Raw genomic sequence first — 19,795 nt, 5'->3', positions numbered from 1 at the left:
GAAGCTCAAGCCTGTAGGGGCCCGAGGTTACCGCCAGGGGGCGCCCCAATGCCTTGGAGACCCTGGACCTCAGCACTTCCGCCACACCTGGAAGTGCTGGGGGGAAGAAGACTGGGGACACCCGGAGTGCTTCCTGAGATACTGCTGGCACTTCTGCCACACGGGGGCGTGTTTGTGGGAGTTGGCCGGGAAGCACCTGGAGCACATCCGGGTGTGTATAAAAGGGGCCGCCTCCCTTCATTCAAGGCTGGAGTCGGGTGACGAGAGGACGAAGCAGGAGAACAGAGAGTGGAGGCGGCCTGAAGAGTAAACATGTCTGCCTGTCTGTGTCCGGGGCTTAGTCCACTATATATATATATATACACACACACACACACACACACACATATATATATATATATACATACATACATACATACATACATACATACACACACACACACACACACACACACACATACATATATATATATGTATATACACATGTATATAGTCATACACGTGCGAGTAGGAGGCAGCTGAAGAGTTTTGAGAATGGTACTGACTCACCCAACCAGGGGGTGGCAGGGTGCACTTTCTTTCTAAGTTCCCTGCAGACCTTTCCCGGGAAATCCCTCGACTCTGAACACGTCACTTCCTGTCCCGGCCCCCGAGGACGCCGTCACTTCCTGTACCGGCCCCCGAGGACGCCGTCACTTCCTGTCCCGGCTCCAAGGACGACGTCACTTACTGTCTCGGCCCAGAGAATGACATCACTTCCTGTCCCAGGCCAGACGTGACTTCCTCAAGACTCCCTATAAAACCTCACTCTCCTCATTAGGATTTCACTTCTGTTTTGGACTAAGTCTTGTAAACTGCTATTGTCTACAATTCTTTAATTTTGCCGCCAGGAACATATTATATGGGTGGCTGCCCCAAACCTTTACCATGTCTGGCATCTCAATGTGTCACAATTAATATATATATATATTGTCACACACGAGCACATGGGAGGCAGCTAAAGGACTTGAGTGAGGGCAATTTCCGAATCTGGATGTGGCGCAGTGCACCGACTCTTTTACTCCATTTTCTGCAGACCATTCATGGGAGATTCCACTTGGCAATCTTGATGTCACTTCCGGGTCCAAGCCTATGGAAGAAGACCCCTATGAGCTCAACCCCTTTGATCTCACTTCCTGTCTTCCCCTTTAAAAGCCTCCACCTTTCCCTTATTCCCTCAGTTCTGTTTTGAACTCCTATTTGTGCATATCAGTGCTGTTATACATTTTGCCACTTTGCAGCCAGGATACCAACATATGGGTGGTTATATATATATATATATATATATATATATATATATATATATATATATATACACATACATACATATACACAGGGTGGCCCATATTCATGCATATGACGTTGTAGCATTTAAACTACCGCACAAAAAGTATCGAAAATGGCATCACTGCATAGTCTGAGAATGAGAGTAACGATGTGATGGACCGGGCAACCCTTGCTGTGTTTGAATACAGAATACTTGATAATAACATTGCTATTTTACAGACAATAATGCCTTTTCAATCATATACATATAATATATAACATATATATACACATATAACACACACACACACATACATATACATATATATATATATATAAATAAATGATTTAATCCATGTCTATGTATATGTAATACATATTTATGCATCTTGTTCCATGCACTGTGAGGTGAAGGTATCTGAACATACTCGTACAAATACAATTGTTTAGCTTCTACTGAAGTTTGCTCAAGAAAAATTCTTAATACTTATTTTTTATCATATAGACCAGGAGAGCAAGGTGGCAGAGTGCATGACTGCTGCCTTAAGGTGTGTGCAGAGCTCTGCTTGTCCTACGACTTGCACTTATTTGAGTGCGGATGTGTGAGAGTCTGACATGGAGGCTGCCCTGAGATGACTTGGCTCCCTGGTCAAGGTGAGTGCTGCTGGGTGTTGATGGGTTCGGTTTGATGTACAGATGAGTTTGTATGCTTTGATACTTACTGTGGTACACTTCATAAATAATGTTTGGTTTAACTATTGATTGATTCTTACAAATAAACCAATGAAACATAATTATTTATGGTCGCAGGAGTCATATGTAAGGTGACAAATAAAATAAGATGAATGAAGTAAGAAATGTCCACATCAAGAACTAATACTGTAAGAACGATGATAATCACAATGCTGGAAAAGGTGAACCATTCACTAGCTGCTACAGACAGAAAAGACGATTTATTCTGCCAGTATTTCTACGACCTTCTGAGCTTCTGCCTTTTTGCTGAACCCATTGTTCTGATGCACGCTCAGCAATAAACACATGAAATAGTAAATCAATTCATTTCGTTGGAGCATAACAGCCAAACATTTCTTAATGAGAGGAAGCACAAACTATTTAGTCTACAAGAATTCTTCTTTCTTTAGGGAGGACACTGACTCATCCCAGCAAGATGGAGGTTCAGATTTCATTTGCCAAACTAAATGAAGGTAAAATAAAAGTTTTGCAGAAGGGTACAAATTTTTAAAGTTCACCCAACCTCTATTAAACTATAAATACAAACATTTTTTAGCGTTATGATTAGAGCACAAGGCTTCCAACATGTTAAACATATTTATCTAAATTTTTCAGGTTAGGCCGATAACTCTTAATCAGAGGTAACACAGTCCAGAGGGTCAGTAAAGCCGTAGTATCCAGGATTTGAACTTTTAACAATGAAAGTTCATAACGTTGTCCGTCAGACTGACAGTGCACTATAAAGATGTCTTTGAAACATAAACTTACTGTTCCTTATGTAGTATCATTATTTAATTGCAGTTGGTTTAGAATAATTCCGATTGTTTTATTAATTTATTATTCACCTTTTGAGATCAATATAGTGGGATCATATACATACAGCTCCCTGGTTGACGATGGTCCCTCAGTTTCCCACAGGGTTCCATGGGAGATGGAGTTCTCCACAACCCTGAGGGGATCTGGGGTGGACGCCAGGGGCTGCTGCATGGATCCCGGAGCCAACCTGGACACCTCTACAGCCTCACCCAGAAGTGCAATCAGAAGCAGGTGGTCAAGCACCTGGAGCACTTCTGGGTGGGCTATAAAAAGGGCCGGCAACCACCACTCAGGGCCAGAATCGGGAGGAAGAGGACGAGGTTGCCTGGGAGGAGTGGTGGTGCCAGAAGAAGGGTTGCTTGTTTGGATTAAGTGCTTGGGACTGTGTATTGCCTGTGGGGTTCACGGGGAAGACGTTCCTCATAGGTGAAGAAAAATAAAAGTCTTGTGTGTTTGACACGTGCCTCAGTGTGAATCTGTGCCGGGCCGGGCGCCTATATACCACCTTAATTTACACAGGACCTTACGGTCAGAGACCAAACCAGAAAGTGATGCAGCTGGACATAAGCACTTTGAGCTACTGTTTGTATGAAAATGTGCTATATAAATAAATGTTGTTGTTGTTGGACAAGACCCTCTTCACCGGGCAAGAGCGGTGTTTGGGGGGTGGCAAATAGGGTGACAAGAAAGAGGCACTGCTAATTTCCGCATGACACCGCATTGCATTTCGCACTGTCGTGGTATTGTCATGAATTATGAATTGCACTTTTTTAATAGATTATCTACTCTCTATATATAAAATCCTAAGCCTAAAATTACAACGATTTTGTGTGATGTTTTTATGTCACACTCTAAAAATCGGCTTATTTTAAAACCTACATACTGTATATATGTTTGGTATCATTCTTTTCAGAATTTATTGAACTTTAATGTGATGTTGTTAGATTTTCAGTTTTAATTCCGTTTTTAAATTATTAACTGAAATATCAAGAACTCACATCCCGCAAGATGAGACTTTGTGCCAAGAGAATTAACCACCGGAAATAAAAGACAAAGAGTAGGACAGCTGCTGTACCGGCTTTAAAATATTCGAAGTGCGGTATGAGATGCTGATCACGTGGCAAGACAGCAGCTGATCAAGCAAAGAGGAGGTAAAAAGAAAAAACTATTTTTTCCCATTGGAGGGGGTTTTGGAGGAGCGACCGCATCTACTTGGGGTGGGTTCAGCCCCCCTCTTCGCAACGTGAGCGGCAGAGACACAAAGTGACTGGCGCATAGTGCAGGCCATGGGGGTTGGCGAGCGAAGCGAGCAGGTGGCGAACCCCCTAGTACTGTTATATTTTGATAAAGTTTGCGTGTTATCCTGCAAAAATGTAGCTGAATATTGTAATGAGAAAATCCGGTGTATGTTAACATTATCTCTTATATATATATTTCTCTTCTGGTTCGTCCTGCTTCCACTGCAAAACTGGTCCCGCCCCCATGCAGCCGACATGACATTTCTCAATTCCTATTCGTCCACTTCCAAACCCTTCCCCAAGCTGCCAACGGCTCCTCTTCAAAATCAGTCCCGCCCCCATGCAGCCGACACGGCATTTCTCGATTCCTATTCGTCCACTTCCAAACCCTTCCCCAAGCTGCCAACGGCTCCTCTTTAAAACCGGTCCCGCCCCCAAGCAGCCGACACGCCATTTCTCAACAAGCTACTGAAGTACGCTTACAAAATAAAGCAAACTCTGCATTAGGTGAAAATTTACTTCTACAGCTAGATTCCATGCTCAGAACCATCAACCCCTTTCCTAAATCATACAAACAAATGCATGAAATCGCTCAGCCCAATCCAACAGCATCTGCATGAATGCTTTTCGAGGAAAACCCAATGCCCCGATGTGTCACAGCAATGTTGTAGCGATTTTCGTTGGAGAAGATGGCGAACCGCCTGCCGAAAGGGACATTTCCGTCTGTCCCATAGGCAACTGCTGTAAACAGATTTCCACACTCAATATGATTTCCGATCCTATGGTTTATCCACTTTTATTCCCTAACGGAGACATTGGCTGGAGCAAAAGATTTACAACATGTTCCCGATAAAAGCACTGCCAAACGAATAAGGCTTACTCAATGCCGATTTTACGCGTACAGATTAGCAATGAGGAATACATTTAGTATTTTGCACTTCAGCGGCAAACTATTCCAACAGTACGTCGTAGATGTGTATCTTAAAACAGAAGGCGCGCGTCTCAACTACCTCAGATTACATCAACAAGATCTGCTCGTGGAACAATACAAATGACTATCAGACGTGCTGCAAGAAAACGCTGAAAATAACAATGTAAGTGTAGGCAAAATGATCATATGATCAATGATCACATTTCCAGGAAGTCCAAGATACATGCAACAAAACTATCAGGATGCCATGGCCATAGTACATACATTCGGAAAGCCTCATTTATTTAGCACTTTCACATTGTCAGGGATGCCAGGGGCAACGACCCGGCCGGGACGCCGTGAGGGACCAGAAGAGGGTCAGAGCCCACCCTGGATCACGTGGGGGCCGCCTTCCTGGTTGCTCTGGGGGCCTCGGGTACAGGGCATGGAAGCTCCACCCTGTAGGGGCCCGTGGTCACCGCCAGGAGGCGCCCCAATGCCTTGGTGACCTGTTACCCCAGCACTTCCGCCACACCAGGAAGTGCTGGGGGGAAGATTTAGGACGGCACCCGGAGAGCTGCCGGGAGGACAGCTGGCACTTCCGCCACGTTGGGGCGTGGCCAAGGGAGGAATGCCGGGAACACCTGGGGCTCATCCGGGGACTGCATAAAAGGGGCCGTCTCCCTTCATTCAGCGCTGGAGTCGGGTGGAAGCAGGACGAGGCACGAGGAGAGTGTGGAGGCGGCCCGAAGAAGAGGCATTGCGTGGCCAGGACTGTGTTTGGGGTTTGTGCACTAATTGAACTGAGTGACCATATTGTTGTACATATATTGTGTAAATAAACGTGTGGTGGTATTTAACAATTTCCGCCTGTCTGTGTCCGGGTCGGCTCCACATCTAAATTTCTGTATACAGATCCCCGCCTTGGAACAGGCGGAGCATCCTGCCGACTACGCAAGATGTGAAAAAGGCGCTATATAGCGCCCGACCCGGCACAGACCACGCAGAGGCACGTGTATAACACACACAGGCTTTATTCTTTTGTCCTTCAGCCGAGGGGCACGTCTTCCCCGTGTCCCACAGGCTCAACACAGTTCCAAAACACAATTCTTCACAACCCTCTCTGCCACCAACACTCCTCCCAGGCATGCTTTATAGCCCACCCGGAAGTGCTCCAGGTGCCTGACCAGCTGGCCTTAATTGCACCTCCGGGTGGGGCTGGTAAGTCGTCCGATGTGGCGGCTGGCTCTCCGCAGCACCCCCTAGCGGCCACCCCATCTCCCAACCGGGCTGTGGTGGACTCCATGTCCCATGAAGCCACGGGGGAGACTGAGGAAGGACCCACGGCCAGGAAGACTGCCCCCAGGCGCCCCGGGGAAGGTATTGCACGGTCCATGGTGGCTCCCCCGGGGCATATGCAGCAGAGGCGTCCCGGCCGGGCATGGGACCCGGCTGTCTGTCACAACATGTAATCCTGCTTGGCCGGAAATCCTACATGCACTGTCGGATACCCAAAGACCGGAGCACAGACCTGATATTGTAGTGCGAGTCTTTTGGATTAAGCTGAAGGAATTACTTACAGACATTCTACAACAACATCTTTTTGGGGTGGTTATTAATTATATTTACGTAGTCAAATTTCAGAAGCGCGGCCTTCCTCATGCCCACACATGATGTTTACTCTTCACAATAATTCTAACAACCGGTCTTCAGCCACGGTCAGTTGTACGTGGCTTTTTCTAGGGTTAGATCTTTCGACTCACTATCTGTCGTCTCCACCAAAACACCGATTCACAACTGCGTCTTCCATGAAGTATTTATTTCTTCTTGATTTCTGAATTCCTTCCTCACCGTTTTCCGTTCCTATTCTTACGCCGCCGTATGCTACGGCGGGCATCGGCTAATTTTTTATTAAATTCACGTGCAAGTTTATACAGTCTACACATACCGGTAACAGCGTTTGACGTAACTGGCCACACGCGGTGTTGGTCAGCCCAAAGCCCAGCACACCCCTAAGGCCGCCTCTGTCACAGGGCACAATGCAATGTCGCATCACAAATTTCGACATCTTAAAATGAGCTTTGCGCAATCAGGAAGGCAGTAAGGACGCCACATTTGTTTTGAAGTGAGCCAGTTATAATGGCAGGCACTACTCACCGCTTAAGGCTCGAGGACACCATCGAGGTGATCTCCGTCTCTCGAGACGATACGGCTGGCTGTTTGAGACTCGGATTTGTCTATTGCCTTTTAACAAGATTCTGAGGAAGTGGTTTGGAGGGCAATGCGCTTAATGTACTGATAATGTACAGGCAGGAAAATTAATGACAGACTCATGCAGCCGCTGATTAATTAAAGCCCGGAGCAAGACAATGAATAACTACATGGTGAAGTAAGAAGGGGACAATAAAACTTTCTTACTTTCTATTCTTCTCCATTACTGGATGAAAGACGTTAACTCTTTAGTGGGAGAGCATATATTAAAGACAGAGAAGACCCATGGAACACATGAGGGGTGTGAAGCCCCTACACCAGGGGTCCTCAATCCCAGTCCTGGAGGACCGCAGTGGCTGCAGGTTTTTGTTCTAACCCGGTTGCTTAATTAGAAAGCGATTCTTGCCAATAAGGTAATTTCATGGCTTGTTAGTGCTTTAACTCTGCCATGTCTGGTTATTCTCACATCCTGGATGTTCTTCCCCTTTCTAAGGATATCATCCAAAATGGAGGAGTAATTCTCAGTCCTTCACATTTTTCTCTTCACATTTCTTCCAAGTTATTTAATTCAACCCAAAAGTGCCCGATAAATACACACAGAGGTGTAAATGGTAACAAGCTCAATGGAGAAACCCTGCTCTCTTTTGTCATTTGCATGTTATTGCTAATTAGGAGCAATTAAACACCAAGAGGGTGGCACGGTGGCGCAGTGGGTAGCGCTGCTGCCTCGCGGTAAGGAGACCTGGGTTTGCTTCATGGAGTTTGCATGTCCTCCCCGTGTCTGCGTGGGTTTCCTCCCACAGTCCAAAGACATGCAGGTTAGGTGCATTGGCGATCCTAAATTGTCCCTAGTGTGTGAGTGTGGGTGTGGGTGTGCCTTGCGGTGGGCTGGCACCCTGCCCGAGGTTTGTTCCTGCTTTGCGCCCTGTGCTGGCTGGGATTGGCTCCAGCAGACCCCCATGACCCTGTGTTAGGATATAGTGGGTTGGGAAATGACTGACTGACTAAACACCAAGAACACAGCTGTAAGACTAAAATAATAATAATAATAATAATCCATCCATCCATTTGCTAACCCGCTGAATCCGAATAGGGTCACGGGGGTCTGCCGGAGCCAATCCCAGCCAACACAGGGCACAAGGCAGGAACCAATCCTGGGCAGGGTGCCAACCCACCGCAGGACACACACAAACACACCCACACACCAATCACACACGAGGGCCAAGTCAGAATCGCCAATCCACCTAACCTGCATGTCTTTGGATTGTGGGAGGAAACCGGAGCGCCCGGAGGAAACCCACGAGACACGGGAGAACATACAAACTCCACGCAGGGAGGACCGGGAAGCCCCAGGTCCCTAACTGCAAGGCAGCAGCGCTACCACTGCGCCACCGTGCCGCCCATAATAATAATACATTTTATTTATATTGCGCGTTATATTTAACAATCTCAAAGTGCTACAAAATAAGAATAAATGAACAAGCCAGATAATCTATAAAAATAATTTAACAAAATGCCTTTCTAAAAAGATACGTTTTTCGGTTTCGTTTAAAAGCATCAGTCGACTGTGGGGCTCTCAGGTAGTCAGGGAGAGAATTCCACAGCCTCGGTGCCACCGAATATCACCCATACTGTTAAGTTTAGTTCTGGGAACTTGAAGAGTGTTGGTATGCACAGAGCGGAGGGTGCGTGAGGAAGTAAGAGGGATAAGGAGTTCCTGTAAATACAGGGGAGCAGATCCATAGATGCACTGATGGGTAAGGAGGGCAACCTTGTACTCTATTCAATAAGCAATAAGGGTTCAAAATCTCAACGAGCGAGACGACTAAAGTGAAGCAGAAGTGTTACTTGTGCAGTAAGTGCTTCTTATTAACCAATTGGGTTGGAGGGAAAACCTGCAGCCACTGCGGCCCTCCAGGACCGTGATTGAGGACCCCTTCTCTAAACTTTGAAGTTGCGGGAATGAACATACACAAATATAAAGCCTCTAGGTTCTAGAACTTTCTTAAGGCTCTGTCAGCACCCTGGTGGCAGACAGCACGTGAAGTCACTTCTGACGGTTCTACAGAGCTAGACACCGTTGTTGACACTTTTACTCTAGTGTCATTTCTTGTGACTGAAGACAGAGAGATATAATTAAAGTTAGTAAAAAATATTTTATTAATACACACCAGGCAAAGGTAAGAATGACAGAGAAGCACAGTCCTAGGACACCTGCCCTTCATCTGCCCCGAGAAGTCGGTGTCCTAAATCTTTATAATGCTAAGCGCAAAATTTGACCTTATGACTTTAGTTGCACAAGAATTTCAAGACATTACATCTTTACAATAGTTTTGTTTGGATCAGTAGTTACACAATTTTAAAGGTCATCAGTTGGGCACTTGTAACTTCTTGTTTGTTACAGAAAACAGAAGCTGCACTTGTCGCAAGACAGACTTCTCGTGGCCCTTGTCACGCACACCAGATTTGATCAATAACTGATTTTTATTTTTCCACATTGTCTTCTTCAGGGATGGTCCTTGCTTACTGTATTTCTGCAAGACAATGCCAAGTGCGGCTTCGCAGGAGGACAGTGCCTGCCTGCAGTCGTGGCATGGCGGATCTCGTCTGTCGTTTAAAACTGCACAGCTCAGAAACGTGAGTGTGTAGTGAAGACGGACAGCCATGGAGCGCTTAAAGGGGGAAATGGGCTTCACGTTAAGAGTGAAAAGATCAGCGCAGCCACCCCTCATTAGCAGCTCCATGTCTACGCTCAGGGGATAAGCCTGAACCCAGAGAGAAGAGGTGGGGTGACTACAAACGATAGTTAGAAACAAAGAGGGTCAACAGGGTAACCAGTTTGTGGCCAACTGGACCAGTATGGCGGATCTCCGGTGGATAAGCAAGGGGAGAAAGATCAAGCGTGCTGGTTAAGGGAAGTAGCAGAGGACTCCAGGGGGTCTCACTGCGGATATTGACGGAGGCGGCTGGGAGGGAGCCGAGTAGATCAGAGATGATGGCATCTCGTGCCTACTGAACAGGACTTAAGGTGGGAGCAGGGGAGATGAGAGAGGGACACTAGTACAAGAGACCATGAAACTTGTATTTTAACCAATTGTTGGGTCTGATTTAACAGATATATTTATTGAAAGATTTTATATAAACTGCAAGGCAACACTGCTTATTCTTTTTAATAAATGCACAGTTTTGCACTGACACTCTCTTGCACTAGCCTACCCTCAGTTCATTTAGTTATCTCAAATGAAGATAGTGCCCAGGGCCGTCTTAAGAGCATCATAGGCTCCCCCGGGGCAGTGGTCCCTGTTTTGATAGCAGAAATCAGAAACACTGTATGCCCCCTATGATCCTGGGGGCCCAGTGCCCGCTGTGCCCATATGTTAAGACGGCCCTGGTGGTGCCCACAGCTGACTCTTTCCCTTTTCAGGTGTTTGATGTGAACATTAACTGAAGCTCCTGACCAGTATCTGCTGGACTGAATGCACTGCGTTGCTCCCTCGTGATTGGCTGATGCCGCTCACTGGATGTTTTTTGTTTTTTTCAAGTAAACTCCAGAGACTGGTGTGTGTGTGTGCGTGTGTGAAAATCCGAAGAGTTCAGCGCTTCCAGAAAAACTCAAACCAGCCTGTCTGGCACCAACAAAACCAAAATCACTGAAATCACATTTTTTCCCCTATTGCTGTGTTTGATGTATGCAACTGAAGCTCCTGGGCACTGGCATTGTGCTGCTGCCCCATGATTGGCTAATTAGATAACTGCATGGATAAGCAGGTCCTCCCAATATTTATATTTCACAATTCTTATTAGTGTTTAGCCACTTAAAATGTATAAGAAACCCAGTGTAAAGAAGAACTCAGGATATTTTTAACATCTGATGGATGCCAACAGCTTACTGTAGCTGAAGCTTTTGTGACTTATTCCTTGGAGTGTGGTACATACATAAATAGAGGGGCATCATTTAGAGCAGCCCGGTCTTGAGCACTTGAGAAATTATTGACTCCATCATCCCAAGGTGCTTACGGACATTTGTCGGCTCCCTTATGGATCTATTAGGGTCACATTAGCTGTGATCTTTGCCCATATAATGGATGCCATGTATGGGCTGGCGACCCTGCAGGGATTGGCTCCAGTTCCTTAACTGGCCTTAACAGGAGGCCAGTTCAACAGAGAGATAGGGAGAGGCCCTGTCTCAAGGAAGAATGCTCCCCGACCCGCTAGATGGCAGCATCCCTGTACCCATTCCAACACCCGCAGGGAATGCTGGGTATTGTAGTCCGGTAGCACAGCCCTGCCATTAGTGGGTGCTGCCGGTAGTTACACTCCCTACTATTTGAACTTCTGCATGGCAACGAGCAATGCCCCAGCACCGGAAGTACTCCTGCATCTTTAATAAAAGAGACAACACTGCCATGTCCTGGCGAGTTGGAGGAAAGAGAGGAGACTGGCAGGACTTGCCAGGGAGGAGCAGTAGTGCAAACCAATGTATATAATTGACGTGTGGAGGTATTTGTTTAAAATAAGCACCCTTTGTTTTGTACTGTACCACCAAGCTTGGGGTTTGGTGCCCCCTGTTGCCCACAACCCCCTAGATAGGGAGTGGCACTGAGTGGCAGGCTCACATTCAGCTTATTTCTGACCACGCATTTATGTTAGGACCCTGAAAGCCCTGCTGTTAGCGACGCTCCTAATCTGACCCTTTCCAGCATAAGAGTTCCTCTTATTAAAAAGTTGTACCCCCCTCGCCTTAGGTCTGCTTTCTTTTGACTTTCCCGTCGACAGAAAAACTCAATGAATATGTGTTCTTCATCAAGCAATTTGGCTTGGCAGGTTAGATTTCATTTCATTCTCCTCAAATATCTTGATGTTCACATTAAACAAAAACAAAAAAAAAAATCCTTTTCTTAAAGTGAAAAAAAATAATAACTCGCCATTGACTTTACCCTCCAACTAAAGAGGACGGCAGACACGGATTACAAACTGCTTTACAAACTGCTAACCTTGGTTGCTATGACTATAGATGTGCATCACTTATATTTTTATGGAAGCAGAGCCATTATTTCTTTTTTTTTTTTAATTTGCCATTTTTTTTTCTAATATGCCCGCACGGTACTTATTTGTTCTGTTATGAAATTTACAAGCTGATTTCCCTCTGACCTTACACATTTTACTTTTTCAAATAGTGATGCCTTCAAAGTTCATTACAAATGACAGAATAAGCCAAAAAAACAGAACAGAACACTGGCACGACTGTCTGTGCTGGTGCCCGACAGCTCTGGTTGATGATGGGGTGTGCTAGTGCCCGACAGCTCTGGTTGACGATGGTCTGTGCTAGTGCCCGACAGCTCTGGTTGACAATGGTCTGTACTGGTGCCCGACAGCTCCAGTTGACGATGGTCTGTACTGGTGCCTGACAGCTCTGGTTGACGATGGTCTGTACTAGTGCCCGAGATCTCTGCTTGATGAGGGTCTGTGCTAGTGCCCAACAGCTCTGGTTGACAATGGTATGTGCTGGTGCCTGAGAGCTCCTGATGACGATGGGGTGTACTGGTGCCCGACAGCTCCGGTAGGCCGAGTTTGTATTTCTGCCCACTTGCCGCATCTTGTTTGCACGTTCTCTCTTTATTTATTTGCCTGGCTTTCATTTCCTCCCGTATCTAAAGGTCTTAGTCCACAGGTAAGTCTGAATCGACCCAGTGCAGAGTGGGGTGTGTAAAAAAGTGTGCGCTACGACAGACTTTCACCTGTACGGTATCCAATTTACGACATCCTCTTCCATCCGACAAAACCTCATCCTTCCTCTGGCAAAACTCCCTTCTGTTATAATGAGTTGGTTTTATGAATTTTCTGCAGCTCACCCTGCATCAATCAGTTCACTTCATGTACATCCGTTTAGGAGCTCTGCGTCCTGAGGATAACGAGTTTGATGTTAGTTCTTGCACTTAAAGTTGAATGACTAAGTCTAAGTGGAGTTTTTCTTTAGTTTTGTGATGCAATGCCATCTTTATTTTCTGTGGGTGCCGCTATTTTGTGATCCTGTCATCGAGATGTGGGTCCTGGTTGTCCACAAGGGTCACAACATCAGGCATCAATTACTTGAAGGAGTTAAAAGGTCACCCCCTGTGGCTTGTCCCTTTCTGAGCTGTGCAGATAAAACCTTCCCTTGGCAATTTCCTAGAACCCTTCTATTTATTGACATCCCGATAAGAAAATTCTTGCTCTGGTTCCTGAATTGTCCTTTCACACACGCGGTTTAGACTTCAGCTTGTTTCTTTGACTAACGCGGATCTCCCGGTCCTTTTTATTTTCCCTTATTCTCTCTCGTAAGCCAGGGAGTATACCTCTTACAAAACAGCATTCGCCTTCCAAGAAAACTCCATCCTCTCTCCTACCTTTTTAAAAAAAGCTTCCATCCTTTGACCTCTGACGAAACAGCATCTGCCCCCTGACAAAACTTCCATGCTGCTTATGGCAAACCTCCATCCTCCCTTCTGCCATTTTCAAAAGAGGCCATCTTCCAACCTCTGATAAAACACTATCTGCCTTTCTGCTCCTTTCAAAACAGCATCCATCCTCCAGAATACCCTCATGCTTCTGTCAATACAGCATTCATCCTAAAACAAGACTTCCATGATCCCTCTGGTAAAACTACATCCTCTCATCTACCTTTTTTCAAAACAGCAGCTATCCTCTGACTTCTTACAAAACAACAATCGTCTTCCAACAAAACTTCTATGCTCTCTATGGCGAACCTCCAATCTCCCTGCTACCTTTTTAAAAACAGCTTCCATCCTCCAGCATACCCTCATGCCTCTCTCAATACAACATTCATCCTAAAACAAGACTTCCACGATCCCTCTGGTAAAACTCCATCCTCTCATCTACCCTTTTTCAAAACAGCATTCGCTTTCCAACAAAACTTCTATGTTCTCTATGGCAAAACTCCAATCTCCCTGCTACCTTTTTTTAAACAGCATCCACCCTTCGACCTCTGACAAAACAACATCTGTTGTTCTGCTTGCTTCAAAACAGCATCCATTCTCCAGTATGCATCTTCCTTCATGTGCCTCTTTCAAAACAGCATTCGTAATCCAAAAAAAACCTCCATGTTCCCGACGGCAAATCTCCATCCTCTCTCCTTCCTTTTTCAAAACAGCTTCCATCCTTCGACTTCTGACAAGACAGCATCTGCCCTTCTGCTCCTTTCAAAACAGCATCCATCCTCCAGAATGCCCTCATGCCTCTCTCAATACAGCATTCATCCTAAAACAAGACTTCCATGCTCCCTACGGACAAATCTCCATCCTCTCTCCTTCCTTTTTCAAAACAGCTTCCATCCTTCGACTTCTGACAAAACAGCATCTGCCCTTCTGCTCCTTTCAAGACAGCTTCCATCCTTTGATCTCTGACAACACTTCCATGCTGTTTAGGGCAAACCTCCATTCTTCCTTCTGCCATTTTCAAAATAGAGTCCATCCTCCTAATTCTGACAAGACAGCATCTGCCTTTCTGTTCCTTTTTCAAAACAGCATCCATCCTCCAGCATACCCTCATGCCTCTCTCAATACAGCATTCATCCTAAAACAAGACTTCCATGCTCCCTCTGGTAAAACTCCATCCTCTCACCTACCTTTTTCAAAACAGCAGCTATCCTCTGACCTCTTACAAAACAGCAATCGTCTTCCAACAAAACATCTATGTTCTCTATGGCGAACCTCCAATCTCCCTGCTACCTTTTTAAAAACAGCTTCCATCCTTTGATCTCTGATAAAACCTCCATGCTGTCTATGGCAAACCTCCATTCTTCCTTCTGCCATTTTCAAACTAGAGTCCACCCTCCAACTTCTGACAAAACAGCACCTGTCGTTCTGCTTTGTCGTTCAAAACAATATCCGTCCTCCAGTATGCATCTTACTTCATGTGCTTCTTTCAAAACAGCATTTGTACTCCAGCAAAATTTCCATGCTCCCCTCTGCCACACAAAATTACACCGACTACAGTCCTGGATTCAAAAGGATACATAGAGAATATATTTTTTTTATTACACAAAATACTTCTTTCTTCATAGGTCTCACAATAAGCAACACTCTTTCTTCTTCTTTTCTTTTACTTTCCTTTCCTCTTCCAGAAAAGGTCTGTCCAGCTCTTCTACTGACCCTGATCCCTGAATGGACACAAGTGGCCCATTTTATGCCGGACCTGGGAATACTTCTAGTGTCAAAGAGGAAGTACCCACTGGCATACAGCCATCCCTAGCAGTGGTGCTCAAAGAGCTCAGAAAGGCCATCCTACAGGACTACAACTCCCATCATGCCCTGCAGGCACAAGAATGGGCATACTGGCCCAAGAATATTGCCACTGTGCATATCGGGGGGAATCATGTACTTTTGGGATGCACAAAACCCCCGATCCATCCCCTACACTGTCCTCCCTGTCAGGTAAGGGTATAAGCCAGCCCACCCTTTCCATCTGTTACGGTATGTTGTAATGACGTGTACCATACTGCTGCATTGCAAAACATTTTCATTAAAAGCTAAGCAGGGGACAGCAAGAGCTAAATTAAGGGCAAATGTTTTTGCTAAAATCTAATTGAAATCTACCTTATGCCTTAAGCAGTAATCAGTGGAGAATCCAACTAAGTAGGGAGAATGAAGAAAATGCGATAATGTGCCAAGCGCCCGCTCCAAACAAGGAGGTGGCGGGTGTACCCAAAGGCGTCTCGCAACTCTCACCTCTCCATAACAACTTAGGCGCATTCAGTCAAAAGTGCGTCTTTTGTAAAGGAGCCAAACGTTATCTGGCAAGGGCCTTCCAGTGATTTGTTAAGACTCTGACGGATCACACGGCATTCTTTTACTACGGAGCCGTTTGCTTCTTAGTTTTGGCTCAGGTTGCCTGGATTCTTGCAAGGCGGGCTTGCAGAGTTTAAAGAAACAATGTAGGATAATATTTTCACTTTCAACCAAATCATTAAAGAACTCTTTTTAAGACGGTTCAGAAAAGTAAATAAAGAGCCAATATCCAAAAAGCGCCATTTTTCAAGTATGAATAAGACAAACACTGCCCACACGTCCATTTTTATTTCATTTTTTTTGAAGATATGCAGAGAGCCCAATATGATAAATTAAATAAATGTATCAGCAATTTTAAGGATCAGAAGCTTTATTGTAGCGCACATGTGAAAGCCCTTCCTGGTTAATCTCTTAACCTCAACTATACTCACACTAAAGAAAAATGGACACAACTCTAAAGTACATTCGATATTTGTACTGACGCACTAGACATACGGCTACAAGTTATGAAAATACAGACTGAAATGTTCATACGATAATCATCCATCTTCTATGTTTTCAAGAGCAGGGTCGCTGGGACATTGCAAAGATGCAAGGCAGGAACAACAGCTGCATAGGCTGCCAAGTCCCCACACACACAAACATCGCCGATCCACCTAACCAGCGTGACTTTGGAGAGGGCACCTCAAGGACACTTGCATGGACACGGGGACAACATGCAAACTCCAAGAAGGGACCACCAGTGACTTGCTGAGAGGCAGCAGTGCCACCTCTGTGACACACAAGGATAGTCATCAGACACTTAAGACAGACTGTATACCCGGATTGTCAGGATATGGTATTCAGTTTTCTGATGCCCCCAAATTGTGGTTGTTATTTTCACCAGTATCACTGTGTGTTATGGAAGAAATGCTCCAGAGGCGTTGTATGATGACTGACCCAGTGCTCTGACCAAAAACGGTCATGTGAAAAAGGCAATTTCCCCTTAGGGCTAAAAAAAAAAAAAAATCGACATAATGGCTTCAGGCAACTCACAAGAATCTCTCAAGAGGATCTCTTGAGTGACCACCAATGGACAATGGAGGATTCGGAATGTCAGAAAATAGTCATTTCCTATTTAATATTTGGTTACTGTCATAGCACACCTGTTCTCTCAGAGGTGGAGAACTAGCAGTTGAACCCTTGCCTCCCCAGCAATTTTCAACTATTTTGAAAGCCAAGTATTTTGACTTATAAAAGTTAAGTTTAATTATGGAATGATAACAGGATGGTAAGCTACAATTTATTGTATAATTAATAAGTAATATTATTTTAGTTCCAACCTCTGTCCTTAGGGACAACAAGCTGACAGAGATGGGAGTAGATTCATACCTGGTAGCATGGATCGTGGACTATCTTACAGACAGACATCAGTATGTGCGTCTCGGGATCTGCAGGTCTGACATTGTGGTCAGAAACACAGGAGCGCCGCAGGGGACTGGACTTTCTCTGGTCCTGTTCAGCCAACATACATCAGACTTCCAATACAGCTCGGAGTCCTGCCACGTTCAAAAGTTCGCTGACGACACTGCTATCGTGGGCTGCATCAGGAGTGGGCAGGAGGAGGAGTATAGGAAGCTAATCAAGGACTTTGTTAAATGGTGCGACTCAAACCAACTACACCTGAACACCAGCAAAACCAAGGAGCTGGTGGTGTATTTTAGGAGGCGCAGGACCCTCATGGACCCCGTGATCATCAGAGGAGACTGTGCAGAGGGTGCAGACCTATAAATACCTGAGAGTGCAGCTGGATGATAAATTGGACTGGTCTGCCAATACTGATGCTCTGTGTAAGAGAGGACAGAGCCGACTATACTTCCTTAGAAGGCTGGCGTCCCACAACATCTGCAATAAGATGCTGCAGATGTTCAATCAGACGGTTGTGGCGAGCGCCCTCTTCTACACGATGGTGTGCTGGGGAGGCAGCATAAAGAAGAGGGACGTCTCACGCCTGGACAAACTGGTGAGGAAGGCAGGCTCTATTGTAGGCACAGAGCTGGACAGTTTGACATCAGTGGCAGAGCGACGGGCGCTGAGCAGACTCCTGTCAATCATGGAGAATCCATTGCATCCACTGAACAGGATCATCTCCAGACAGAGGAGCAGCTTCAGCGACAGACTGCTGTCACCATCCTGCTCCACTGACAGACTGAGGAGATCGTTCCTTTACCACACTATGCGACTCTTCAATTTAACACTATACAAAGTTATTGTCTGTTATACCTGTACTTTTATCACTCTTTAATTTAATATTTTTTTTTTATCAGTATGCTGCTGCTGGAGTATGTGAATTTCCCCTTGGAATTAATAAAGTATCTATCTATCTATCTAATTTTATAACAACATATCTCACCCTTTTCTACAGTCCATTATAAGGACGTAACGCGTAATATGCCTCAAAAATAAGTTTTCAGTGCCAGAAACAATGCATAAGAACACTTCAGATCATTTTTGCTATCTTTCCGATCAATCACCCCGCTACTCCTCTTCCCTGTGAGCCTCTCGCTTCTGGCGTCAAACCCCCAAACTCCCTCTGGCCCAGTGCAAGCTGCTCCTAGGACAGTGGCAAGGTTAACTGCGTTGGTATACCTGTCACAACGTAATGCTGATGTCCTAAGGTGAGCTTAGGGAGGAAAAGTAACCGATGGGCAGAAGCTCTCTTTGCATTGTTTGCACTTCTCTGCACATACTACGCCTCTGTTATTTTGAGTCACCTGAGGAGTTTTCATACTCAGAATATCATTTGAAGCATATTTGGAGCTGGGAAATGGCAGGCTTCCTGGTTCTTAATGCTAGTTGAAATGGAAACAATCCAAAATCAAAGTAGAGTCATGCAGTGGCTTACGGCTCCATCTGGGACTGGCCATTTGGCTGTATGTCGTTCACAACGTGTAGAGGTCACTGCCAAAATTTTCTTGGGAATACAAAGGTGGAAAACTACAAGGAACAAAATTTGGAGGTTCTCTTTTACTACAGGGCAGAGTGGTGGCTCTGAGGCTAGGGATCTGCGCTTGCAATCAAAAGGTTGCCGGTTTGAATCCCATAAAGGCCAGAAGTGACTCTACTCCTTTGGGCCCTTGAGCAAGGCCCTCTGTCCTGGGTATGACGTTAATTTGCACAAATAAGCACTTTCACAAAAGGTACAAGTATAACAGAATAAATGTGCTTTTATTCAAGACTATGACCGAAGAAAAAGAAATCGGATCAGTGTGGCTTGTTGTTGAGACATCTTTGGTAGTACAACTGTAAGAACTGGTGACTTCTATTCAAAAGGTCGCGGGTTCGAGTCTTCACGTGTCCCAAATAAACGTTTTGAGTAATGAGCTGCTCTTATTGTTACTATAATACAATAAAAACATACATTTGATTTGAGTCTGTAACAGCTGCCGTAAATGTATGGTACTTGTAAAGGATAGTATTTTTTTAATTCAGTTTTATTCTCTCAGTAACGTTCATGCTCGCCCTGATATGAAACTGCTGTTTTCAAATAAAGACGAACTATAACAGAGGTGAACTCGGATCAGAGAAAGAGAACAGAAGAACAGAAGCCCTCCCTGCAAGAAACATCCACTCACATATAAGAACAACACAGCTGCACCAGGTGTAAAATTGAAAGATGCCACCGTTTGGATGCAGCAAGAGGTTGGGCGTCAAATCCTGCCAGTCAGTCTGCCCCACACCCGTCCTTCAAAGAAACAGCACGGCTTACAGAGCTCGCCAAGATATCGTGCAAACTCCTGTTTGTGATTATGTTTTGT

The 19,795-nt window shown here is 45.2% G+C and overlaps 1 protein-coding gene across 3 annotated transcripts in view; it reads right to left on the bottom strand.

Moving 5' to 3' along the window:
* ctif (CBP80/20-dependent translation initiation factor) overlaps positions 1-19,795 on the bottom strand; it is a 423,275-nt gene that overhangs the window by 209,305 nt on the left and 194,175 nt on the right. The window lies entirely within an intron of this gene.

Source organism: Polypterus senegalus, chromosome 7, assembly GCF_016835505.1.
Source record: "Polypterus senegalus isolate Bchr_013 chromosome 7, ASM1683550v1, whole genome shotgun sequence".
Lineage (NCBI taxonomy): Eukaryota > Metazoa > Chordata > Cladistia > Polypteriformes > Polypteridae > Polypterus > Polypterus senegalus.
This window is presented reverse-complemented; position numbering and strand designations above follow the sequence as displayed.